This window comes from Triticum dicoccoides, chromosome 3A, assembly GCF_002162155.2.
Source record: "Triticum dicoccoides isolate Atlit2015 ecotype Zavitan chromosome 3A, WEW_v2.0, whole genome shotgun sequence".
Taxonomy (NCBI): Eukaryota; Viridiplantae; Streptophyta; class Magnoliopsida; order Poales; family Poaceae; genus Triticum; species Triticum dicoccoides.
Window position 1 is genome coordinate 616,852,986 of NC_041384.1, and position 6,586 is coordinate 616,859,571.

Sequence of the window (6,586 nt, forward strand, 5' to 3'; positions counted from 1 at the left end):
AAGTAGGGGTCGTCAACAATGTAGTCGGACAGGGCACCAGCAGCGGCGTCAGTCTCGTAGTCTACCGGAGAGAAGAGGGGGAAGAAACAATAAACATAAAGCAAACAAATCATCACAAGGCATAACATGGTAATACGCGGTGTTAGGGGTGAACTAACGTGGTACTACACGTTGAAGACGAAGATGGAAAACATTCGGAGGGGTTTTCCCGACATTTGGCATTTCCCGGACAGATGAATGAGAGGGGAAGGTTCCATGTCCAGTAGGTTAGAGGGGTGTGGCAGGTATGTGGGTGACATATTCGGATTCGTCATATTTCTCTGAGCATTTTTCATATATAAAACATTTTCATCCGAGCTACGGATTAATTTATATGAATTTCCAAAGTTTAAACAATTTTCTGGAATTAATTAAATTCGAAATTATTAAATATGGCAGAATACTTTTTAACCCACAAGTGGACTAGCCTAGGTCAATGACTGTGGGGTCCAGGGGGTGTGCTGAGTCAGCGGGTCAAAGGTCAAAGTTGACCAGTCAAAGGACAGGTGGGGTCTAGGTGTCATTGACTAGCATTTGTTTAATTTTAACTAAGTTGTTTTATTTAGGGGAGGACCCACATGTCAGTGTCACAGGGTAAACTAATTTTAGTTTAAGAATTATTTATGCTAAATAGTGGTGGGGGCCCCACATGTCAGTGTGCCATTAGTGGGGAATTAGTCCTAAACTAATCCTTGGTTAGTCCGGGCCAGCCCGATCTGGCAGGGACAGAGACGACCGAGGGGGGGAGCTGCTTGCCTGCGCTCGCTCGAGGCAGGGGCCGGCCACGACCGCGTCAGCAAGGCAGCAGCGGCAACGGGCCTCAGCGACAGCCGTAGTGGCACGCAGGGAGCAAGGCGCGGCCCCAGCCAACGGCGTCCCGGGGCGGGAAGGCCAGGGAGTGCGTCGCGGAGGCGGCATCGCGGAGGCGGCATCGCGGAGGCGGCTCGGACGACGCCGACGAGAAAAGGTGGGCGAGCGTGTGGAGCGGTGGCGGACGCTGGCGGCTGAGGTGGTGGGTGTGGGCGGAGCAACAAGCAACAACAAATAGCGTAGCAGCAGAGCACGTACACGGGAGCTCAGGCTCCGGCCATGGCGGCCACGGACGAGCACGGGGCGGCGCCTAACTGGGTGGATTAAAGTTGCAAACAAGGGGAATCGGTTGGGGACCTCACCGCGAACCTGTAGAGGTGCAAAGTAAGCTCGAGGAAGGCTTGGAGGCGACAAATCGAAGCGGCGATGAGCGGCGGCCGAAGGTGGAAGATGCCTCGATGCCGGTGATGTAGTGGCGCCGAGCTCCAACGTTTGACAGTAGAGGAAGTAGAGGGCGAGGGTGGGGTCAAGGGGCACGGCCACATGCTTCGGGGGTGATGAGGAGCGCGCGAATGACGACGGCCATGGCGGGGTTGCTTCGGCTATGGGTTGTGGGGGGAAGAAAACGAGCGGGGGAGAGATGGAGTGGTGACTAGGGTTCGTTCAGGGAGGAGGAGGCTTGGGGCAGCTCTTAACCTAGCGACAGGACCGCAGGATGCACGCCACGTGTGGCATCTCGTGCGTGGGCGGCTATGGCACCTCTGCCTCCTGCACTGGAGGGAGGTGGAAGGAAAGGCCGGTCGGTCTGGGCCAGGCTACACTGTAGAACTAGGCTTTAAGCAAACAGTAGATTTTGTGCATTTTCCCTTTCTTTTTCCTGCAAGTCAAACAACTACAGATTTGCAATTATTTGGGCTACCAAATGATTTTTGCAAAGTGTGAAACTTGGCACATAATTCAAGCACAATATTACCAGGTTGCACAAAAAGTTTGGGTGGAATTGTCTATCCGTTTTTAGAAATTGAAAAGACCAATTCTAAATGCTATTGGACCAAAAATTAATTCCCAGGGGCACTTTGGGAATTCAAAAGAGGTTGGTTCCAACATGAAAAATATCCAGGGATTATTTTCCACACTTTGAACATTTTAGTTTTCAGGTTTGGCAAATTTGAATTTTTGAATTTAACTTTGAGTTTGAATATGAACAGTGATTTGGATCAACTGAGGATTAGCAATAGTAATGTGATGACGTGGCACCATTAGCAGGCGTTTACTGTAGCTTAATAATTCGGGCATCACATCTTTGTTGCATGTTGAGGGATAGTTATATGATCCAATTATGTTATTATTGTTGAGAGAACTTGCACTAGTGAAAGTATGAACCCTAGGCCTTGTTTCCTAGCATTGCAATACCGTTTGTGCTCACTTTTATCATTAGTTACATTGCTGTTTTTATATTTTAAGATTACAAAAACCTATATCTACCATCAATATTGCACTTATATCACCATCTCTTCGCTGAACTAGTGCACCTATACAATTTACCATTGTATTGGGTGTGTTGGGGACACAAGAGACTCTTTGTTATTTGGTTGCAGAGTTGTTTGAGAGACACCATCTTCATCCTATGCCTTCCAAGGATTGATAAACCTTAGGTCATCCACTTGAGGGAAATTTTCTACTGTCCTACAAACCTCTGCACTTGGAGGCCCAACAACGTCTACAAGAAGAAGGTTGTGTAGTAGACATCAGGTCCAGACTTGGGTTTCTTCACTTGAACAGCAACTGGCTTGCTGTTCTTCTTGAAGTTCCCCTTCTTCCCTTTACCCTTTTCTTGAAAGTGGTGGTCTTGTTGACCATCAACACTTGATGCTCCTTCTTGATTTCTACCTTCGCAACCTTTAGCATTGCGAAGAGCTCAGGAATCGTCTTATCCATCCCTTGCATATTATAGTTCATCACGAAGCTCTTGTAGCTTGGTGGCAGTGATTGAAGAACTCTGTCAATGACACTATCATTTGGAAGATCAACTCCCAGTTGAGTCAAGTGGTTGTGGTACCTAGACATTCTGAGTATATGTTCACTGACAGAACTATTCTCATCCATCTTGCAGCTGTAGAACTTATTGGAGACTTCATATCTCTCAATCCGGGCATTTGCTTGAAATATTAACTTCAACTCCTGGAACATCTCATATGCCCCATGACATTCAAAACATCGTTGAAGTCCCAGTTCTAAGCCGTAAAGCATGGCACACTGAACTATCGAGTAGTCATCAGCTTTGCTCTACCACGTGTTCATAACATCTGGCGTTGCTCATGTAGTGGGTTTGTCACCTAGCGGTGCTTCCAGGACATAATTCTTCTATGCAGCAATGAGGATAATCCTCAAGTTACGGACCCAGTCCGTGTAGTTGCTACCATCATCTTTCAACTTAGCTTTCTCTAGGAACACATTAAAATTCAATGGAACAACAGCACGGGCCATCTATCTACAACAACATAGACATGCAAAATACTATCAGGTACTAAGTTCATGATAAATTAAAGTTCAATTAATCAAATTACTTAAGAACTCCCATTTAGATAGACATCTTTCTAATCATCTAAGTGATCACGTGATCCATATCAACTAAACCATGTCTGATCATCACGTGAGATGGAGTAGTTTTCAATGGTGAACATCACTATGTTGATCATATCTACTATATGATTCACGCTCGACCTTTCGGTCTCAGTGTTCCAAGGCCATATCTACATATGCTAGGCTCTTCAAGTTTAACCCGAGTATTATGCGTGTGCAAAACTGGCTTGCACCTGTTGTATGTGAACATAGAGCTTATCACACCCGATCATCACGTGGTGTCTCGGCACGATGAACTGTAGCAACGGTGCGTACTTAGGGAGAACACTTATACCTTGAAATTTAGTGAGAGATCATCTTATAATGCTACTACCGAACTAAGCAAAATAAGATGCATAAAGGATAAATATCACATGCAATCAATATAAGTGATATGATATGGCCATCATCATCTTGTGCATTTCATCTCCATCTCCAAAGCACCGTCATGATCACCATCGTCACCGGCTTGACACCTTGATCTCCATCGAAGCATCATTGTCATCTTGCCAACTATTGCTTCTACGACTATCGCTACCGCTTAATGATAAAGTAAAGCAATTACATGGCGATTGCATTTCATACAATAAAGCAACAACCATATGGCTCCTGCTAGTTGCCGATAACTGTGTTACAAAACATGATCATCTCATACAATAAAATTCAGCATCATGTCTTGACCATATCACATCACAACATGCCCTACAAAAACAAGTTAGACATCCTCTACTTTGTTGTTGCAAGTTTTACGTGGCTGCTACGGGCTGAGCAAGAACCGTTCTTACCTACGCATCAAAAACCACAACGCGGTATAGTGATTGCTTTTTGATCTTCAGAAAGAACCCTGTTCATTGAATCCGATTCAACTAAAGTTGGAGAAATAGACACCCACTAGCCACATGTGTGCGAAGCACGTCAGTAGAACCAGTCTTGCGTAAGCGTACGCGTAATGTCAGTCTGGGCTGCTTCATCCAACAATGTCGTTGAATCAAGAATCAACTAGTGACGGTAAGCAATATGTATATACCCACGCACACAACTCCTTTGTGTTCTACTCGTGCATATAACATCTACGCATAAACCTAGCTCTGATACCACTGTTGGGGAACGCAGTAATTTCAAAAAAATTCCTACGCACACGCAAGATCATGGTGATGCATAGCTACGAGAGGGGAGAGTATCGTCTATGTACCCTCGTAGACCGTAAGAGGAAGCGTTATGACAACGCGGTTGATGTAGTCGTACGTCTTCACGATCGACCGATCTAGCACCGAAGGTACGACACCTTTGCGATCTGCACACGTTCAGCTCGGTGACGTCCCATGAACTCACGATCCAGTAGAGCTTCGAGGGAGAGCTTCGTCAGCACGACGGCATGATGATGTTGCTACCGGAACAGGGCTTCGCCTAAGCACCGCTATGATATAAATGAGGTGGATTATGGTGGAGGGGGGCATCGTACACGGCTAAAGATCAATGATCAACTTGTGTGTCTATGGGGTGCCCCCCTCCCCCGTATATAAAGGAGTGGAGGAGGGGGAGGGGGCCGGCCTCCTAGGCGTGCCCCAAGGGGAGTCCTACTCCCACCGGGAGTAAGATTCCCCCCTTCCTTGTTGGATTTAGGAGAGAAGGAAGGAGGAGGGAGGAGGAAGGAAAGGGGGGCCGGCCCCCCTCCCAATTCGGATTGGGCTTGGGGGGGCGCCCCCTCCTTTGCTCCTTTCCCCTCTCTCCCACTAAGGCCCAATAAGGCCCATATACCTCCCGCGGGGTTCCGGTAACCTCCCGGTGCTCTGGTATACTCCCGTTTTCACCCGGAACCATTCCGATGTCCTAACATAGGCTTCCAATATATTGATCTTTACGTCTCAACCATTTCGATACTCCTCGTTATGTCCGTGATCAAATCCGGGACTCCAAACTACCTTTGGTACATCAAAACGCATAAACTCATAATACCGATCGTCAGCGAACGTTAAGCGTGCGGACCATACGGGTTCGAGAACTATGTAGACATGACCGAGACATGTCTCCGGTTAATAACCAATAGCGGAACCTGGATGCTCATATTGGTTCCTACATATTCTACGAAGATCTTTATCGGTCAAACCGCATAACGGTATACGTTGTTCCCTTTGTCATCGGTATGTTACTTGCCCGAGATTCGATCGTCGGTATATCAATACCTATTTCAATCTCGTTACTGGCAAGTCTCTTTACTTGTTCCGTAATGATACATCCTGTAACTAACTCATTAGCTACATTGCTTGCAAGGCTTATTGTGATGTACGTTACCGAGAGGGCCCAGAGATACCTCTCCGACAATCAGAGTGACAAATCCTAATCTTGATCCATGTCAACTCAACAAACACCATGAAAGACACCTGTAGAGCACCTTTATAATCACCCATTTACGTTGTGACGTTTGGTAGCACACAAAGTATTCCTCCGGTATTTGGGAGTTGCATGATCTCATAGTCATAGGAACATGTATAGTTATGGAGACAACAATAGCAACAAACTAAACAATCATCGTGCTAAGCGAATGGATGGGTCAAGCCAATCACATCATTCTCTAATGATGTGATCCCATTAATCAAATGACAACTCATGTCTATGGTTAGGACACATAACCATCATTGATTCAACGAGCTAGTCAAGTAGAGGCAAACTAGTGACACTCTGTTTGTCTATGTATTCACACATGTACTAAGTTCCGGTTAATACAATTCTAGCATGAATAATAAACATTTATCATGATATAAGGAAATATAAATAACAACTTTATTATTGCCTCTAGGGCATATTTCCTTCAGTTATGATGCTAGGAAAAGTGACTGAAATTATCATTGATCAAACTTGTGTACTTTGCTAGCATTCACACTTCATAAATTATTTCTTTTATCATTTACCTACTCGAGGACGAGTAGGAATTAAGCTTGGCGATTCTGATACGTCTCCAACGTATCTATAATTTATGAAGTATTCATGCTGTTATATTATCATTCTTGGATGTTTTATAATCATTTTATAGCAACTTTATATCATTTTTTGGGACTAACCTATTGACCCAGTGCCAAGTGCCAGTTGTTGTTTGTTGCTTGTTTTTTACATCATA